Source organism: Phoca vitulina, unplaced genomic scaffold (assembly GCF_004348235.1).
Source record: "Phoca vitulina isolate PV1807 unplaced genomic scaffold, GSC_HSeal_1.0 scaffold16, whole genome shotgun sequence".
NCBI classification, from domain to species: Eukaryota; Metazoa; Chordata; class Mammalia; order Carnivora; family Phocidae; genus Phoca; species Phoca vitulina.
In genome coordinates, this window is record NW_022589719.1 from 9356065 (window position 1) to 9378340 (window position 22276).

At 35.8% G+C, this 22276-nt stretch overlaps 1 protein-coding gene across 1 annotated transcript in view; it reads right to left on the reverse strand.

Annotated features, from left to right (window-relative positions):
- Window positions 1-1036: 1036 nt before the first annotated feature.
- Window positions 1037-22276, reverse strand: part of KCNA4 (potassium voltage-gated channel subfamily A member 4) — a 354568-nt gene continuing 333328 nt past the window's right edge. Inside the window, exon 4 of the transcript XR_004300639.1 lies at window positions 1037-1143. The gene's annotated coding sequence lies outside the window, so the exon portion shown is untranslated. The remainder of the gene's footprint in view (window positions 1144-22276) is intronic.

Below are 22276 nucleotides of genomic sequence, written 5' to 3' on the forward strand. Positions count from 1 at the left end.
ATAGAAACCAAAAGAATAGTAGAACAGATCAATGAAACTAGGAGCTGGTTCTTTGAAAGAATTAATAAGATTGATAAACCCCTGGCCAGACTTATCAAAAAGAGAAATGACCCAAATAAATTGTGCAAGACTGTTGAACCACAGATCTGTACCTCTGAAACAAATAATACAACATATGTTTAAAAAAAAAAAAAGAAGAAGAAGAAGATAGCAAGAGGGGAAGAATGTAGGGGGGGAAATTGGAGAGGGAGATGAACCATGAGAGACGATGGACTCTGAAAAACAAACTGAGGGTTCTAGGGGGGGACGGAGGTGGGAGGATGGGTTAGCCGGGTGATGGGTATTAAAGAGGGCATGCTCTGCATGGAGCACTGGGTGTTATAAGCAAACAATGAATCATGGAACACTACATCAAAAACTAATGATGTAATGTATGGTGATTAACATAACAATAAAAAATTTTTTAAAAAAGAGAAATCTATCAGAAATTTTAATACATGTGTGTTAAAGGGATTTTTTTCTGCAAAAATTTACATAACAAGCTATGAGTCATAATTTTACAAAACTTTGATTTGGATCAAATAGTTGATGGAAATATTAAAATGTTATGACCATAAATAAAGAAAAATAATTTTAAAAAATGCATGATGTCAGTATACTAAGGTCCACTGCAACATGCCATGATTAAAGAACTCTTTTTCCCAATGTACAGGTGAAGAAACTAAGGTTTAGAGAACTCATAGAACAAGCAAGTATCAAAGCAAATCCAAACCATTTAAGCTCCAAAGTCAATTCTCTTAATCAGTTTATTATATGTGTATAGGTCCTATTCATAACAAGGTATGAGCCTGCAAGTAGGAACAGGAGGTTGTGGAACACTGGTAAAATTACCTAACTTTTCTTGATTTTAGTTTCTTTAATTTTTAAAGGAATTAGTGACAATACCTAAAGCATGATAATACTCAGTAGTGAAGGCAAAAAATTACTATTTTTAGCTTATACAAATATTAGTGAATAATTTATTTCCAGTGCCTGAAACATTATACAAATTCAACAATTTTTACTAACCTAATTCAGTCAAGGGTCTTCAAATGCTTGTTTTTAGGCATGAATGGATTAATCCCGAACAGGATAGGCACCATCCTAAGAATTGGAAAAATAAAAATAAAACAAAACAAACAAACAAACAAAAACAGAACATAGTACATTGGAAGATAAATACAATGGGATGGTAGTGGAGACAGGGGACATATATCCCCACATTCCATCATCACTCTTGGCATCGAATTCTGATATCTTAGAGGAAGGAAATTAAAACTGTCAGAAATTATTAATGCCTTAAGACTGTCAAAGATAAGTGAATCACCTATGCAAAATATCAATAAGTGTTATATTGTCTGACAAGTGTAACAAAATCACAGTTTTGTTCATATATTTCTTCAGCTAATTTTACTTATGTTTATTTGTTAGAAATCATGCTAGAGACATGTTAGAAATTATGTTAGAAACAAGGGTGAACAAGACAAATGTGATTCCTCTCCTAATTGAGCTTACATTCTAATGGAAGATATACATGAGAAGATAAATACAATTTTTACAATTTAAGGTACTGTGAAGTGCTATGAAGTAAGCAAAGAGAATTTGGGGCAGCATTGGTTTTTCAGATAGGATGTTTACAGGTTAATATTTTGGACATGAGACTGATGGCTACAGTACTAAAAGGATCACTACTAATTATTGGCTACTTTTGGATTTCTGCTATGAAGAGGCGACCCAACATCCTTAGCTTCTTTTGAGAAAGTTCAACTTTTGTTCTTAAGATAATAGAAAATGATTTATTTTCCTGAGTCAGTTATTTTTAGTGCTAAAGAGTTCAAATGCAGTTCAAAATGCCAACCTGATACATTTTGACTGGGAAAATATGGCAAAGCATAATTTCCAAGAATTAATTGTATCATCTAAGATTCGTGACAGCAGGTTTTGCTGGTATAAGAATTGTATCTGAAAGAATCCACGCCACAAATATAAAACAAAAAGACCAAATTATGTTTAATAAGTACACTTCTTACAAAGAGAAGGCAACTGTAGTGAAATGGAAAGAGGTACAGAATTTGGAAACAGCCAGAAAAACTTATGTAAATCAGCTTATCTCGTTAAGACTTGTTTTTATCTGAAAAAGAAATGTGGGTAATAAATGTTGGGAGGAAATATTTCTTTGCTGCTTCTGATGTTTCCTTCCAGGTGAAGGGAACACAGTTTAGGTAATAATTCTGGCTTCTTTCTGCCCCTTTGTTTGTTCTGCTCCAGAAAAATATTAAACTTCCTTGGAATGGTAAATTTATGAAAAACAACCTGGACCTGCTCTGTTCAGCATCTCTCTTTTCATTCTGGGAAGAAGCTGTGAAAGGGGCAGCTCACCCAATGGGAGGGACCAGTGATGAGTTGATTGCCAGGTGAGTCAGTCAGTCAGTGTTAAGAAACTTGATGATATTCTTCAAGGTCAATAATCAAGATGATAAGGCAATAATGTACAGATCTAAGATTTTTTATTTTTCAATATGTCATATTCTCATGTGGAAGTTCTATTTAAACTCTCAACAATAATTTGTGATTTATAGTTCTGCTGTGACAATAAATGTGGTGGCAAATCTGAACTTGTTGCAAAAATTCAAATCTGCATATAAACATGTACATTTTTTATTCTTGTAATATACTTCATAATTAAAACTCAATCTTCAAAAGTAAAAAATAATGCAAAAGCATAGGATTGAGGCTCAGAAATTTTTAAGCAACACAGACACTTTCAGGATGCCTCAGCTTTAGCGGAAGCATGCTGTGTTTCTATTGATCTATGAAGGGCTCATTCCTGTCTGTCAGGTAATGGTGTCTATTATGAGTTGGATTGTGCCCATCTCCCCCACTCCAAAAAGCTACACTGAAGTCTTAACCCCTTGTACAGGTGAATGTGACTTTTTTTTTTTTTTTTTGCAAATAGGGTCTTTGCAGATATAATCAAGTTATGAAGAAGTCATAAGTGAACCCTCAATCTAAAATGAGTGGTGTTTTTATAAGAGGAGGAAAGACTCAGAGACAGGTATATGCAGGAAGAAGACAGTCATGTGATGATGGAGGTAGAGATTAAAATGGTGCATCTACAAGCCAAGGAAAACCAAGGACTGCTGGCAAACATCAGAAGTTAGAAAGTGTAAGGAAGGATTCTCCCCTACAGAACTCAGAATATGGCCCTGTCAATACCTTAATTTCAGATTTGTAACCTCCAGAATGGTGAGACAAGAAATTACTATTGTTTTAAGCCACCTGGTTGTAGTACTTTGTTATGGAAACCCTAAGAAACTAATACAGTCCCCACAGGACTGTAGTTAGAGGAAACCCCAGGCATCACTTCCCTGCTCCACTGAAAAAAATCACATATCATTATTTTAAGACTTCTCCAAGGTCCTCCTCAACCTTGGAGAACACAACCAAAGCCATGCCCCAGGTCACTCCACTTTCTTATACACTGCTGAACTCAATTCTACTTCCAACAACTTGCCCAGAGCAATGTTGGTAGTGTTGTGCCCAGTGGTGGTGTAAATGGAGGAGTCATGGAGACGGTGTGGATGACCAAGTAGAGTAAGAGTGTGCTGACTCTCAAATTCAGGAGAGACTCAAAGGGAATCCTATTAATAAGGTCATCATTTGTGATTTGCCAAATTAATCCTGTGTACCTGAGTCTAGATTCAAGGGTCTAATGGCTGAAAAATCATAGAATGCATTAGCTAAGGGATCCACCATCTCTCCCAGTTGATCTTCTTCCAGGGTTTAATCATTCTAATACATTGGACCCTATTCCTCTCAGTCACACATATTTGTTCCTTTCATTCTGTTTAGTCTCTTGGTCATATAATATCCTGCATACTTTTGTTTCCATATTTATAGCGCCTGATCTTTCTCCAATCTAAAAATTCTTCTTGTTCCTCTTTGTCCACCCAAATGCAACCTTTAAGGCTCAAGTTATAATCTACTTTCTTAATGAAAACTCTGCCAGTTATTATAATCAAGATCAACTACTTCATATGATCTGATTATGCAGATCTTGCCCCTAAATTATTTTATAATCCTATTCGGTGCTCTTATATTTATGGTGTGTGTATATGTAAGTGGGAGGTGGGGAATGAAGACAAGGTGGTAGCGTTGTTTTTCAAGAGGATTCTTGGCCCATTTAGGGTAGGTGTACATTACATGGATTGCACGATTTTAATATTCTCTTTAGTACATAGCACAGTGATAACTTTAGCAGTGATCAATAAAATTTGGCTTGATAATAAAGAAATCTAGTGCTACATAAATGGAAAAAAAATGCAGCTAAAGTGTAAATGCAGAGCTTGGGCCAATCATGGGATTCCATTATTCTAAAGAATATATGCAAATCTTGGTTGGCCTCAGATGGAAGTAGAAAGAAAAAGTATTTATTGAACAACTGTACAATGTTTCAGATACTGCACCAAGCAACTTACATATATAATCTCTTCTAATTCTCAGAGAAACTCTTTGAGCTCATGATCATCATTCCCAATCTAAAAATCAGAAAACTGAGTCAGCTTCTTGCAGCCAATATTGAGCAAAAAAGATCCTTGCATGATACTATGCTCCCCTCTCTCTTTCATAGTCATACTTTAAAAGATTTTGAGGGGTAGAGCAAGAGAATGCCTTTGATTCTGTATGGGATTCAAGGGTCACATTAGAAATAAATTGATTGACAGCTACTACCTGTGTATGACAGGGCAATCTTGGTTCTTGGTGACATATGGGGCAGTGTCCTCCAAAGAGACAAATGTCAACCAGCAGGTTTTCTTGATAGAAAACTAGAAAAGAGTTTCTTTGAAGGAAAATCATCTGCTATTAAAGTCATTTCAGAGACATTAAAAACATTCTTTATTCTCTAAAATTGTGGTGAAAAAAGCATTTAACCTATCAGCCTGTAAATTGACCTTTGTGATCCTAGAAAAGACTAATTATTTTAAAAGGTTGTACTTCCTCCCACTTTTTGGAAAAGAAGAATGAGGCCATATGGAATGACCAGAACAGCAGAAGAATCATGGATGTTCCTCTTCAGAGCTGATGATTACCTAGGCTCAGCAACAGCTCCAGGCATGGACATAGTAAACAGGTGACAGAACTGATTCAAAATATGTTCCTTTTCAGTGTAGTACAGCATAGTGATTGGGAAGCATATCTAAAAATGTATAAAGAGGTATATAAATATCTCATTTTTAAGCACAGCCAAGTATAGTGGTTAAGAATAGAAATGCTGGAGTTGAGCTAATGTTTTCAAATTCTGGTTCCACCTCATAGATACTATGTGACTTAGGTCAAGTCACTACACTTCTCTGAGTCTTGGTTTCCTAATCTATATGAAGATAATTATCGTGCCTCATTTATGGAGCCATTAAGAAGATTAAATGAGGGACGCCTGGGCGGCTCAGTCGTTAAGCGTCTGCCTTCAGCTCAGGTCATGATCCCAGGGTCCTGGGATCGAGCCCCGCATCGGGCTCCCTGCTCAGCGGGGAGCCTGCTTCTCCCTCTCCCACTGCCCCCTGCTTGTGTTCCCTCTCTCGCTGTCTCTCTCTCTCTGTCAAATAAATAGTCTTTAAAAAAAAGATTAAATGAGTTCATATTTATAAAATGTTTAGAACAGTGACAAGAGCTATAATTACATTTTATATAAAGTAATATTAATTCCTGACATTATTTGTGGAATCATAAAAATATAAATTATTTTTTTAGAAATCCTTGAATCCAAATGTACATTTTTCCTTTGAGGAAAACTCTTGCTCAGGTTACACAGTGAAATATGAGCAGAATGAAGACTATAACTTTCAACTCTTAATGGCTATTCCAGATCTTTCCCCAATTCATGTTGCACCCTCAATGTCAGCCATGAAAAGATGCCATTAGCTCTTCTCTTTCTTTCCTCTCAGGCTTGGAGTTTCCCAGTTTAGAACCAAACTTGGGATTTTACAAGCAGGTTCCTAGGGCTTTCAAGCCTTCCTAGTCACAGAAGTTGACAACAAAGAGGACAGTATTCCCCAGAGCTTTTGAGTTAGGAAATTATTTCCTAAAGCCATGATCAAAATGTAAACTGTTCATTATACTGGGGCACTAATTAATTTATTGGAAAAAAATGATTAATGGAGAATCAGACCAGGACAAGTAGACTGTCAGGAGATATAATTGTTTCTTTTTGAAAAATGTCATGGGTAGTAAATGACTGAGGAGTTGGAGGTGGGGAAGATGAGCAGAGCTCACAGGGAAAGAAAAAAACTAGAAGCGAGCCAGCCCACAGAGCAAGAGAGTTAGCAATGCACATGGTACCTTCATATCATTTGAATGTAGCTTTTCTTTCTTTCAGAATATAATTAGTGGGAGGAGAGTAATGATAGAAGAACAAGGACAAAGAAAAGATGGAAGCCAGCGTCTGCTGGTACCATGTGCGGATACTGTGTTGGCATGTTCACCACATAACCAATGAGGTAGGTGTTTTTAACCCCACTTTCTGATGGGGAAACTCGGTCTTAAATAGGTTTAAAAGATTGCTTATTCAGCTGATAAAAGGCAGAGCTGGAATTTAAATACAGGGCAATTCTGTGGTGTCCAAATGCCTGGCTCCCTCTCTATTGTTATAACCCCCCTTGTTTTCTCCCACTTGCTGAACCCAATTGAATGGGTTCTCACTGTGAAGCACTTTTTTCTTACCAGTGTCACTTCCAAAAACCCAGAACCCTGTATTAGAAGGTATTTGACTTCATGTCAAAGAGAGAAGAGCACCCGCTCTTCTTTAGTTAACTATTTTTAGCACAAATGAACTGACTAGCAGGTTTATCTTAAATGATGCTGGCACTGTTCATGGGGCCCGGACTACCACAGAAAACACGATGCTGATTATGCTCACAGCACCTAGCACAACTGCAACTTTCACCTCAGTCTAATTGAAAGGCAGACGACAGGGCCTGGCTCCATGTAAATTTGCATGAACTGGATGATTGCCTTAACTTCTCAGCCTGATCATCATGCCCTTTGCTATATTTAACATTATTTGCTTCCCTGAATAACTTGGTTGTTGAAAATTCATTGCATCCATGTTTATTGGAAACAGAAAAAGAAGGTCACTGAGCATAATATTAGAATGGATTTTGGAGGCTCACTTACACTGAAAAACATCCCGTGGAAACCAGTTCAGAATTATACCAAAAAAATCATGAATGAAAAGAAATGTGATTTCTTCTACCTTACATTCTCCACATGACCCAAATAACTCCAAAGAGAAGAGGAATGGTAATGGTAAGTTTGTGGCTGAAGGTGAAGACATTCCCATTCATAATGAAAATTCTTATGACCAAAATGAACAATATCAATAGAGGTAGTTAGAACATGAATACCAGTGCTGGTTCATAGATTTTAATATATGCAACCATGAAATTTTCCTTGAGCCTTTCCTGGCTGCCAGATGCTTTTCATGAATGATAGTAGCTAGAGGTTCTTTAAAGTGCATGGCCCTGTCAATATGTTCTGTTTTGCTTTGTATGTTTGTAAATAATGTTGTATTTTGTTTTTGTGTATTTTAAAAAAATCTTCTTCCATTTTCTGTAATTGCTGTCTCTTCTCTGAGGCACCAAAAGATGATATGTATTAACTGACAGTAATTAGTGCTGAATATGTTCACAGTACAGTGAAGGCTACAAGAAAAAGAAACAACTTAAGAAAGTTATTCAATGTTAACTGCACATCAGTTCGGACTCTGTCACTTGTTAGTGTATCAGTGACTTTCAGCAAGTAATTTATATCTACAAGCAGCAGCTTCCTCAACTGCTAAGAAAATAAATAAAAGAGGAAACGCATAGCAGTCTTATGAAAGAAGCCTGTAAGGAGAAATGAAATAACCCTGGTAGTTGCTCTACACAGTGCCAGCCACACAATAAACACTCAAGAATGTTATCTTTTAAAAACACTTACTATGAGAAATAGTAAAAAAAACAAAACAAAACAAAATAAAACACCTAATTTAATGTCATTTTATTGTTTTCTGTAAAACAAGTGAATGGATATATAATTAAACATTTTTCTTTTGTTTATGGCAGCTTCTGATATGTTTATTTTTTTCTCCTTTATATTGCTTTGTTTACATACCTATCCTTATTTCATGACATTCTGCTTCCTGACTTTTGAAGGTAGTATTCTGTCATAAACACATTTACATATTACTCCCCTGCTGTGTGGCTACACTGTATCCCATGGAGTGTAGATATTGTATTACATTTTGGTCACTGGACGTGATGAGCAAGTCAAGAGATTTATTCTTCACTCATCCCTTGCCCAACACTCAGGTCTACTATCTTTTAAATATGTCCACTTATCTATCCTTACCCTTGTATCCCTCCTTTAGGCCTTTTCATTTCCTTCATATTTCACCTGAACATTGTAGCAGCTGCTTTACTGAGATTCCTGTCTCAGATCTTGTCCCCTTTATTCCAACCACCCCTCACTCTGTAAGCAAAATAGTCTATTTTTTTTTCTGTTTCTCTGAACCTTTTCACTTGGGGTCTCAAGAAATGCACTTAAACTCACTGACCTCAAGAAAAAAATCCACTCTAGAACCCTCAGTTTGTTTCTCAGAGTCCATAGTTTCTCATGGTTCTAGAGGGGAGGGAGGTGGGGGGGGATGGGTTAGCCTGGTGATGGGTATTAAAGAGGGCACGTACAGAATGGAGCCCTGGGTGTTATACGCAAATGAATCATGGAACACTACATCAAAAACTAATGATGTAAGGTATGGTGATTAACATAACATAATAAAATTAAAAAAAGAAAAAATCCAAACTCCTTTAGGTTTTTATAAGGCCCTTTAAGATCCAACAATCCTCTAAATGTAACTATAAATATAGGCAAATATATAAATATAAATAAATCCAACTCTGAACAGGACTTAATTTTTTAAAGAAATAGGTTAAAATAATTAAAATTTAAGGGGCGTCTGGGTGGCTCAGTTGGTTAAGTATCTGCTCTTGATTTCAGCTCAGGTCATAATCTCAGGGTTGTGAGATCAAGCCCTGTGTTGGGCTCTGAGCTAGTTGTGAAGCCTGCTTAAGATTCTCTCTCTCCCTGTCCCTCTGCCTCCCCAACTTCCTCTTTTTTTCTTTCTCTCTCTCTCCCTCCCTCTCTAAAAACTAAAAAAAAAATTCAAATTTAACATGGAAAGGCAAACATCCTCAAATATCTATTTAAAAAATACTAAAATTGGGCGCCTGGGTGGCTCAGTCATTAAGCGTCTGCCTTCGGCTCAGGTCGTGATCCCAGGATCCTGGGATCGAGTCCCACATCGGGCTCCCTGCTTGGCGGGAGGCCTGCTTCTCCCTCTCCCACTCCCCCTGCTTGTGTTCCTGCTCTCGCTATCTCTCTCTCTGTCAAATAAATAAATAAAATCTTTTAAAAAAAAAAAACTAAAATACTATTTAAAAAAATACTATAGAAGGATGTGCTTTTTGATACTACATGAACTAGACGATTGCCTTAAACTTAAAACCATGTTATATTGGTTCACAAATAGATTAAGATTATTGTGATAAAATCAATCAATAAATAGAATAATGTAGATATGAAAATTTAGTATGTGACAAAAATGGCAGTTTACAGTTTTAGGTCATGTCTAAATAAACATTCACACTCAAAGATTTTAGCACAGTAGACACTGTGAACATACAGTTACCCTTGAGGATTTATTATTCAATTTTAAGACCTTAGAAATTTTTAAAAAGATGAGGATTTCAAAGTGCTTATAGAAACATTATTACAGAAATATAAGTAAGTGCAACTGAAGGAGAGTAAGTCTGAGATAAAATGTTAAGCTTAAAGAAAAGCCCCACTTTTTTCCAAGGAAATGAGAAATCAGCATTTTGTAGAAATGAAAATTATAGCTATAAAATCTGCTTTGGGGAAAAGCATAATTTGTCGGTAAACATTCATAAACACTTATTTGATAATTTATTTTCTCTTTATCTTCAGTATGAATGTGCACAAATATTTATGTTCCTTTATTTTTCTAAATCTATTTTTCCAAATCTAGCTCTGTGTCCCTGCTTGCCAAAGTTGACAGGCCCTCCATACCACTCATTCTTAGTGAACACCTCTCTCCAGGATTGTCCAAGCAATTGGCTTTACATTATATTTGGAGGTAGACTTCTGGTTTTCTGTCAGTCATGCTCCCTGCTGACAGGCCCAGGCTCACATGAACCATTCATGATACCCAGCTCCCTACTTGGCAATCTTGGGAATCGAGAACTTTTGCCATAGCCCCAGCTCTAAGGACCAGTCTTCATCCTTCACTTTTCTCTCCAATTGTACTTAAATCCTTTCTTTGTCTGGAGCACAAAATATTTTCTTCCCCTTTCCTATAAAAACACACATGCTCAAGCTGTAGAAATATATATTACTGTCTTTTCTTTGCCAGAATATAGGGGTTTAAAAATATGAGGGTTTAAAATAAAGAAGTCTGTTTTTCCCTGGTGACTTAACAGCGTGCGCGCACGCGCGCGCGCGCGCGCGCACACACACACACACACACACACACGAAACACAAGGTAATTCTTTTCCTTTTAAGTTCAGCTTCTGGCATATTTTAACAATCTATGTTTCCAGTGAATTATTTGAGCATCATCTTATAAAAATGGAAATTTAAGATGACTCAAGATTTTAAAAATCTAACACTGAACTTTTTTAGTCCTCATCTTGTTTGTTGGTTTGTTAAATTGCAATTGTCAAAGAGTATCTGCATGGCTCCTCAGGAGGCTGATTTCACTTTTGTTCTATGCAAAGTTGGACATGGGCTGAAGTGATTCTGGATTTAGGGTGAAAGGGTAGAGGAGAAAGCCATGTCAAGTCTAATGGCAAAATAGTCAGGGTCTCTTTTTTACTAAAAGTACTTAGGAAAGCCACTCTAGGAAATCTTTGGCCCTTTTAGGATTATACTGGGCACCCTTTGTTTATAACTAGGGTGATAAAAGGATACAAAAGGGGAAAGTCTCAGTTATACTCAATCTGCAGCTTTCAAGGAGAAAGTGTTGCTTTTATATTGAATAAAATTTTCTACCATAACACAAAATTTGTATATACATTGATTATGCTCCTTCTACCACCTCAGGAAAGATGGTGGGAGAAGGGGTAACCTGAAGGAAATGTCTGCTTTTTAGGGAAATGAGATGCAAAATGTGGTTCCCTGCGACAAGAAGGGATCCCACAAGCAGGACATAACTGGAATTTCTGCCATGCGCTACCACTTTGGGCCAGAGACACTCTCATCAAAGTTTAAGCCAGAGCAACAACTACCCATAAAAGTTGCCAAACTCCAGCCAGGACAGAGAATTTGAATGGTGTATCTGGACCCCTGGCCCTATTGTCTGATTAGCTTGTCCAGCTTTCCTGTTCATTTCATTAACCTTCTAGTAACACAGCACCATGTTTTACTTGGCTGAATTATTTGGATTGGAAATTGGTATGAATCTTAGTAGGCAAGACAACTTAATTTCTAGTTTTAAACTCACATTTATCAGAGCAGCAGAAAATAGTATCAATCAAATTAGAACTTTCCTTTTGTACTGGATTGTGCCTAAGAGGCTTATCTAGTTCTAAGGCAAGGTATGTGAGGGAAATGCAGAAAACATGAGGTATAACTCTTGAGATGTCTAGCAGTAGCCCTTGAGATGTCCATCCATCCAAATGATCATCAATCACTGATCTCAAGGTCACTTTTGTCTTTCTGTGGGCCTCTGTGGGTCTGAAAGATCTTCTCTGCTATGACCATAATACAGATGGTAGCCTATCTACAGATGGACCTACAGATCTACAGCTTATCTAAGAACTGGCATCTGTGTGACCCTCAATGGGCCTCATAGCTATTTACTGTGTAAAGGCATATCAATTCTCTGGACTCTGCTTGGGGAAAACCACAAGACCTTACTCTCTGGATCAAGCCTCCCTCCATCCCTCTTTCTCCAATGTGGAAAAGTCTGTTTTCTAGTTGCCACAGAGATCCTGCTTTCTTTCACAGATAAAATCTGGTTCCCAAAGGAACTCTGTTCCAGTTCCATTTTTTTAATGGCTCGAAGTTCTAGTTCTCTTATGAACATAAGCTTATCTCAAAATCAGTCACTAAATGTAGAGTGGCTTAATTTTAGATCCTGTTGATAAGGTTTGTCTGTATCCTTCAACATTGCAGGTATGCATGTTTATATAAACTATAGCCCCAGGAAGCAGCCATAACTTTCTATTGACCATATTCATAGGCTCGTGAGCCCTGCACCTGCCCCAGGTTTCATGCAATTAACTCGACTCTGGTCTACTGCCATGCACACTGAACTTTGAATTCCGTCACTCGGCAGGAGGCAAATCCTAGCTGCATCCAGACGCAGAGCCCAACAGGCCCTGGCTCTAGTCCCTGATTACTAACTCACCACTGTGATTTTTTTATTCCCTTTCTGGTCAATGGAGATATTTTGCTTATTTTGAGTTTACCATACCTTAATTATTTTCTTGTTTTTAAAAACTTTTCTTCCTTTGCTATATTTAGAGCTGATGGAGAAGTTCAAGACTAAATTCATAATGTCATCCTGATCCTTGGTCCCAACTTTTAAGTTTCTGCTTATCCAACTGTGATAGTGAATTTGGATATTGTGCACATGAAAACTCAAGTAGTGAGTAAGTCAGCATGAGAACTTATTATTATCTTGCATGAGAAAGGAGCCTCTACCTACCTCATGGCTATTTCTGTATCACTTATTATAAATAAATCCTTTTCAAAGTAGTGGCTGTGGCATGTTTTCATTATCTTTTTAACCATCTCAGAAAGAATTATGTATACAATAATACTAAAAAATTGTTTCTTGCAATGGGTTGAATTTACCATTTTACCTCAGATAAAACCTAATTTTAATCTCTGGACTTCAACACTGACATTGTGCACAGCAAGCCAGCAAAACAAAGAAGCTCAGAAACCTAAATATTAGCAGTATGCTTTCTGAAATTGTTAAGTGCAATGCCAAGCTAATCTTGAACTTTGCAAGTTTTGTGACTACTGTTACCATTTTGTTTAGCATTTTAATGAAATTTTTAAGACAGCAAAATTTCATCATTTTCTCCTATATTTTAGTCAATGACATTTGGGATATTAAGAAACATTTGCCAAACTGTGCAGGTCACTGCCTGAATGGACAATATTGTACTATATAACATGCCACTTTTTCCATTGTAAAGAACCCTTATCTATATTTTAGAATATTTAAATAGTTTTTAAATAAAGGAAAGTGTCTGTTTGAGTAAAGTATCTTTATGTTAAAGTTGAAGGACCTAACACTTAGGCTGTCTTTTAACTAGCACACAGCTAAAAATTTACAGAGCCAGCACTTGAACCTAAAAGTTCTGACTCCAAATAGATTGCTTTTTCTCCTATACTCTGCTTCCATTTATTGTAGCAGTTCATCAGCCAAAGAAGTTTCCAGCTTGTCACTGAGCTGGTAAATGGCATTTAATTAATTATTTGTGTGTTCATTCAAAAAAAAAAAAAATTGTTAAGCTCCTCTTATAGTTTAGTGATAAATAAAACCATGCAGGGGCAAAATACATGAAATCAAAAGTTATATGAAGAATTACTTATTTACAATTTTAATAAATTATTTAAAACATGAGTTGCATGAGTATGTGGAAAAGGGAAGTTAACTTGCTTTAGGATAAGACTCAAGGAACATTTAAATTAAGACCTTATGACAAATAGGTACCTTGAGGAAATTAAGATTGCTTTGGACATAATGTTTGAATCCACAATGCAGATGTTGAAATCCTAACCCCAATGCGATGGTATTAAGAGGTGGTGCCTCTGGGGCATGATTAGGTCATGAGGGTGGAGCCTTCATGAATGGGATTAGTGCCCTTATAAAAGAAACCCCAGAGAACTCTTTCATCCTTTCTGCCATGTGAGGACACAGCAAGAACATAGCTGTCTATAAATCAGGAAGCTGGCCTTTATCAGACACCAAATCTGCAGCACCTTGATCTTGGACTTACCAGCCTCCAGATCTATGATAAATAAATTTCTGTTGTTTATAAGCCAACCAGTCTATAGTATTTTGTTATGCAGCCCAAACTGACTAAAATAGGGATTTGTTCTTTTCAGGAAGAACAAATAACCTCATATAAGATCCTTACATATGAGAGGAGATCTTTGTACATTAGAAAAGAAAATGAAGCCCAGTGTTAGTGGACTATAATGAGTGAGGGGGTAGGCCATGCTCAGGGATAAAGAGAACCTCTCTCTGCTCCACATATAACTTCCAAAAAACACTCTCTTTATTGCTCCATGATGTAGATCTGCTTCCTAGTAGCCGGGAACAGTGATTACCCAGAATAGCTATTTCCCCTCGGTGCAGAGGCATTTTAAATTTCATTTATAATTCACATCTTGCCATTGCAAACATTCCTATATGAATGTCTATTGTGGTACCTAGAGATGGAGAAATGGGAACAGATAAATAACCTCGCTGTAGAGTTTTGGAACATGGTGTAGGACTTAATTTCCTCTGGATTTCCATACAGGGAATATTCAAAAAGAAAGAAAAATGAAGCTACAGTCCAAAAGAAGTAAGAAAAATAAGATACACACACTTTAAATCAGAATGTTTTTAAACTATTCACTTTATAACCTGGCCAACCACTAAAGTCCCATAATTTCCATAACCGGGGACTTGCAAAGGTGTCAGCTGCTGAAGGGAAAAAAAAAAATTTTTTTTCCTGTTTTCTCTTACACTAAAACTATGGACCTCAATTTTTAATGCCTCTTTCTCCCTGTTAGTTTCCTCTGTGTTTGGGGGCCAGAAATTTTTTATCCTAATAAGTTACTTTTTATTGGCACTACCTGTGCTCTGAAGTCTAAAATCTATGAATTTTGTAGGTCTAGCATTCATTCTTTTCACTATTAGGAATTCTAGAAAGAGAGGATTTTCTCCTAAGGATCACATTTCTTATATATTTCTAACCAGTTATCTTTCTTTTGTTTTGTTTAGGACTACTTTCCATGAAAGAATTGTATGTATATATTCATATAGCTTTAAACTTTATTCACCATCCTAATTTCACAAAAGAACTATATAACCTAATTATGCAAAATTATTAGAGATGCAAATGTTATCTCAGCAAAGGATACTGTTTGACAAATGATTACACAGTCACCTATTAACTGGATGAGAAAGTTGACAAATGCTAGCACCTATTAACAGTACATCCTAATCCCTATCAGTACCATACATATTAAGAACTTATCCTGAAATAGAAAAATACTGAAATAATTTATGAGTGAGTGTTGCACATAATACATTCATCTGGCACATTGGAAAGTGACACAAAGCTAAAGAGAGCTGAAAATGCCACTTTAGCATACCACATTCATCTTCACTGAACAACATCAAAGTCCAAGCTAAGAGTAAGAGATTACTTCCCACTGAATGTAAGAAAATACAATCATGCCCCCAAAACTCATATGCATAGAGTGATCCTTCCCTTGTCATGCTAACTTTTGTACTTCATGAATGTCTCAGCTGACTCACTATGTTGACATTAAATCTGACTTAGATTTTCCAATCTCAGGGGTAGTTCTGAACATACCCATTTATAACGACTTCCTAGTCTTTGTCAAAATAACCTAACATTTATTGAACACTTCCTCTGTGCTAGATAAGTCTTTCCCAAAGTGTGGTACTCTTACCTCATATAGTATACTATTTGGTTTTATGCAGAAAATATCTATACCTAAAAAAAAAAAAGTATGAATTACTTACTTTAATGTATATTAGAAAATATAGCTGGCATTCTAAATTCAGGATACAGGGGCGCCTGAGTGGCTCAGTCGGTTAAGCGTCTGTCTTCGGCTCAGGTCATGATCCCAAGGTCCTGGGATCGAGCCCCGCATCAGGCTCCCTGCTCAGCAGGAAGCCTGCCTCCCCCTCTCACAAGCCCCCTGCTTGTGTTCCCTCTCTTGCTGTCTCTCTGTCAAATTAATAAATAAAATCTTTAAAAAAAATAAATTCAGGATATAATGCTACAATAAATAAAATCTCAGAAAATAAGTTAAATGAAAGCACTAAATAATAGTGTAAGTGATAGGTATTTGGCAATGACTGTGATGCCGTGTTTTTTCATCAGGAGGGACGGAATGAATGCTTCCCTCACCTTTAATTAGGTTAGAAGCGATATATCCTCAATGCCTACATTCATTAATTTAAGAAAGCTTTCTTATAGTTTTTGGTATTTGTTGTGATCCCTTGCTTTGATTTGCTTCTTCATAGAGTCCCATTAGCCATATGTCAAACCTTCATTGCCTATCTTTAATACTTGTCATTTTTATTTCTTTTTTCATTTCTTTTTAAAATTTTCACCTTCTAAGGCATTATGATAGCATCATAATAGGTGACTCTCAATGATCTCCACCTCTGGATATTCTCATGCTTCCCTGGAATGTGGGCTGGATCTAGGGACTTCTAATAAAGGGAATATACCAAAAACAATAAGATGCGACTTCTGGGATTAGGTTATAAAAAGACTGTGATTTCCACCTTCCTTGCCTTCCTTCACTCTCATTTGTTCATTTAGGGAGGCCCACCTAGCAAGGAATTAATACCTACACAGCAGCCAGAAAGGACCTGAGGCCTGCAATAGATACAGGAATAAGCCTGAAAGCTGACTCTCTCCTACCAAGCCTTGAAATGACTTTAGTCAGGATGACATCTTGATTTCAGCCTTGTAAGAGACCCTGAGCTAGAGGCATCCAGTAAAACTGCACGCAATTTCTGTCTTGCCCACACTGTAAAATAAATGTCTTTTGTTTGTTTGAAACTGCTACATTTTGGGGTGACCTACTATGCATCAATAGGTAATACAGGCAACATTTTTGTCTTATGTTTCTTCTACATTTCACTTCTAAAATTATTTTTTTTTATTTTGTTTCTACTTTTTTCTCCATGTTCAAGTATCTCATATGAGAGTTTTTGTAATGACGATTTATATTGTTCTTTCATGTCTCTGTCATTTTCTTAATGCCTTTAGTAATTTTGGAGGTTACAGTTTTAATGTTTTTTAGTTATGACTTTAATGCCATTTATAAAAATATTTTCCTCCTTATTCTCTCTTTTTATAATGGATGCATATAGAATTTGATCTTGATATTCACTAAGTGCTTTTTTTTTTTTTTTTAAAGCACATTCAAGGTAACATTCCTAGTTTCGTAGAGCTCTATCTTCTTCTGTTTTCACGTAGAGGTAAAAAATACTGCAGCCTACTTTCTGAGCTTTTCCTGCCTCTGTTTTCTTCCCATCTGTACCTTCTTCTTTTCTCTATTATCCCCTATCCTGCTCAGATTTTGTTACAGTTCCAGAGTTTCTTCTTGGTATAAGGCCATGTCCTAGAAGAAAGCCTCAGTTGGTCAGTTTTGACAGTTCACGGTCCTCAGACTGGTCTAGGCACCTTCAGTCCTTGCTGATGTCCTACGTACTTATCCACTAGCAGAGTGGGGGGAAAAACTTCAATTTCAGTGACTATTCTCAAATTAGCCCACCAACCTTCCCAGTAAACTCCTCCTAGCTATTTTTGGGGTTCCCGTTTGCAGGTGTATAACACTCCACATTGTACTCCTCTACTTTCTGATATCAACTAAACTGTGTAACTCTGGTGATTTTCCCTTACCACTTGTATTTTGAGGTTTATGGTGATAACTTGTACCTACAACTGTTGTGTCAATGGCTTTTTGATCTCTGCTATATGGCTTCCTTTTATGTTTCCATGTGGGATTCCAAGAAATTAAAAATCTCTGTCCTGCCACTAGAGTCATTGTTCCAAACCCCATCTGTTCTCTCCCTTTATGATCAAGAACATACATTGCAAGAGGGTAAGTGAGGTATAGGGTAACGTGGAAGGAAGATAAGTTTGTTACGGTGAGGAAATACATCTTATTTGTTAATTTCTATAAAATATGATATCTAACAACTGATACAGATTAGCTGTAAAATGCCTCTTCTCCTGGCCCCTCTGATTAAACTCCCCATGGCCTACTTATTGCTCAGTGAACATGCTTCTAACTTCCAAATCAGTCTGTTGAGAATAGAATGTCAGTTTGTTGAGGCACACAGATTTTAAGAATGTCACGGAAGGGGGAAAAAAAGGTATATTAGCCTTTCTTTTTTTTTAATTGAAGAGAGTGGACTGCTTAAGTACCTTATAGGAAAATCCAGATTCCCACATGCTTTTATTATAATAGATGGAACGGCACTAAAACAGAAATTACTATTTCAGAAATAAAAAAATATAATAAAAAGCAAAACTGGAATCCTTAGTTGTTTTTTTTTTCCTCTGATCCCTTTATTCCTTGTTATGAGATTATTTAAGAGTTAGCAATGTTATCCAACAAATATTTAGCTGTTATATTGCATTTCCTTAGGTACTCTTCTTTTTATGATACTGTGGCAGAGAAATGGATATAGCATTCAATTACCAAAGTCAAGATGCATGATCGAGAGCCCCTCTAGGCAGTTGTCCATGCCTCTGGAAGAGACCAGCTTTCTAACGACTTCCTTCTCTCTCTGTATTTATGAGCCACTGCTCAGAATAGGAAACATATTTGTGAATCCAATAAGAGCTGGCAGGAATGAGAAGGGGAGAATTTGTGGCAACAAAAATGGAATGAGTTTGTTTTAAAGCCAGGTCTGCTTTTTAATTGTACACACAAAAAATAAGACTATGAGCAACACAATGCTGAGAGTTCACATTATAATCTAGGCTGACTGCATTTTCATCTAAAATGCTCCTTGACAGTCACATCTATGTTACAAACAACTTCTATTTCCAAAATCAATGAGCTTGAAAGCAAGTCAGGCATGTTTTAAATACATGGCTATTATCTATTATATGAGTGTGTCTATGTTTCTGCACATACACACTCAAGCATATATAGCTACATCCTTGAAAAAGGCCAGGGAGAAGAAATGAAACAGGGAACCCATTAGAACCCATTTGATATTCAGCTGCGGAGAAATTTGCTTTGATATCTTTAAAGGAAATAAAAAATATTAAACCTACTTTCCATTTGAGCAACCGTTATTCCACAAATCTTGAGGAAAAACTTATGTCTATAAAGATATTGTAGAATTTTATATTTATGTTTATTTTTCACTGAACTCAGGAAAAGGACAAGAGAACCACAATACTATGTAATTGAACGACTTCTGCTAGTAGCAAAGTATTTAAATCTCTTAGGTTTTTGCTATGAAATTAAGAAAAAAAAGATATTAAAAGTATTGTCTAATGTCAGTATTCATGATCTCTTCACATTATAATCACTGTACTTGCAAAATTAATAATAGCTTAAAAAATAGAGGGTTTGCTCATTAACTAAAGTGAGGAATAGAAAATTTTATCCAAAGATAAAATGCAAATAGACATTGCTGTATATTGACAATTTTGAAAATTCATATTTGGTCTTCAGATATGTAATATACCTAAAGTTTCTATTTTTAATAGACATTTTGATTTATAAAGACTTCCATGTCAAACATGCACATACATACACATAAATGCTGCAGTATAATGGTAAGTGCTCATTAAATATTTGGGAAATTATCTAAATTATAGCACCTATACTCTTAAAGGAATACTTATAATCCAATAAATTATTTTCAAGTCCTTGCAGTGACAAACTGGTATGGGGAAACAAATGTTATACATGTTATCCACAATAGTCAAGACATGGAAACAACCTAAATGTCCATCAGTGGATGAATGGATAAGATAAACATAGTACATACACACATCTGACTATTTTCAGCCTTAAAAAAGAAGGAAATCCTGCCATTTGTGACAACATAGATGAATCCAGCAATGTTATCCAACGAATATTTAGCTCTTACACTGCATTTCCTTTACATTATGCTGAGTGAAATAAGCCAGACACAGAAAGACAAATACTACATGATGCCACTTATATGAGGAATCTAAAATAGACTCAGGAACAGCAAGTAGAATCGTGGTTGTTCTAGGATAGGGGTAGGGGAAAATGGAGAGATATTAATCAAAGGATACAAAGTTTCAGTTATACAAAATACGTAAGTCCTAGAGGTCTACTGTATAGCACAGAGCCTAAAGTTAACAATATTGTATTGTGTACTGAAAAATTTACCAAGAGGGTAGATCATATGTTAAGTTTTCTTATTACAAAAAAAAAATAATAAGTTAAAGAGGATAGGATGAAATTTTTGGAGGTGGTGGATATGTTTAAAGAAGAGATTATAGTCATGTTTTATAGGTGCATACTTATCTCCAAACTTGTCAAGTTGTATATATTAAACATGTACAGCTTTTGTATGTTAACCACATCTCAATAAAGTGGCTTAAAAAATATTATACAAGAAAATATTTACTCATGACTAACCAGTTATAAAATTAGTCTCTATTTACACTTAACAATAGATTCTATTTCCCATATTATGGCACCATCTCCATTGGTAGGTCCCTTCTACGTTTAATAATGCAGAGAAAAAGTAGTTCAAATTAATTTCAAGGAAAAATATAAGATCTTGGAAAGACGTAGCATTTTATGAAGTCTCTAAGTGAGATGTTGGATATGATTGTTGAGTTTCTTGAATTATAGATAACATGAAAAATTCAGATCAGGTAGAACTCTATCATTTAAGAACTGAAGAAAGAATCCACATGGATGACATAACACGTGATTCAAAAGCATAATATTTTTAATATCAAAAGAAAATCCTTGTATATTTTAATAAATTTTTATAATCATGCTATGAAAGTAAAAAAAGGAACATTTATGTTTCCTTATTTATATTTCCTTATTTTTCCTTTTCCTAAAAAAAGCTCACAGCTTCATTTAGAATCTAAATTTTATTAAGTAAAAAATGAGACAGGATGCTCACTTTCACTATTCCTATTCAGTATAGTACAAGTCCTAGCCAGAGCAATCACAAAAATAAATAAATAGATAGATAAATGGCATCAGAATTAGAAAGGAAGAAGTAAAATTGTCTCTATTTGCATATGAAATGATTTTATATGTAGAAAATTCTAAAGACTCCACCAAAAATGATGATCTTATCAATGAAATCAGTAAAGTAGCAGGATACAAACTTAAACAGAAATCGGTAGTGTTTTTATGCACTAACAATGAATTATATGAAAAAAATTAAAAATTATCCCATTTACAATAGCAACAAACAATAAAATACTTAGGAATCAATTTAACCAAGGAGGTGAAAGACCTCTATGTTGAAAACTATAAAACATTGATGAAAGAAATTGAAGAAGACACAAATAAATGTAGGGCACCTGGGTGGTTCAGTTGGTTAAGCGACTGCCTTCGGCTCAGGTCATGATCCTGGAGTCCCTGGATCGAGTCCCGCATCGGGCTCCCTGCTCGGCAGGGAGTCTGCTTCTCCCTCTGACCCTCCCCCCTCTCATGTGCTTGCTCTCTCTCATTCTCTCTCTCTCAAATAAATAAATTTAAAAAAAAAAAAAAATCTTTAAAAAAAAAAAAAAACAAATAAATGTAAAGATATCCCTTGTCCATGGGTTGGAAGAATTAATATTGTTAAAATGTCCATACTACCCAAAGTTATCTATAGATTCAATGTAATCCCTATCAAGATTCCAATGTCATTTTTCACAAAAGTCAAAGAAACTATCCTACAACTTAGGTGAAAGGACAACCACAAAAGACCTTGAACAGCCAAGGCAATCATGAGAAAGAAAAACAAAATCAGGAGGCATCACACTTCCTGATTTCAAGCTACATTATAAAGCTATAGTAATTAAAATGGTATGATACTGACATAGAAACAGACAAACCAATGGATAAGAATCAAAAGCCCAGAAATAAACCCAAGCACATACATTCAACTAATATATTAGTTAGTAATATTTACTCTCATTTGTTAAAGTTAAAATCTTACTTTTTTCAAATTTATTAAAATATGTTGGGTTCTGTTTTAACGGAATCATTGAAGGAAGTCCTTTCCTACCAACTGTCCTCAGATACTTCTTTTTTTTTTTGTCCTCAGATATTTCTACAGTGCCCTTTGCGAAGCCACTCTATCTTGGTTTCCATTTCATTATTGTATAAAAGAAGGGTATACACCAGGTAATATCTAATTTTCCTTTTAAGTCTAGATTTTAATTAAAA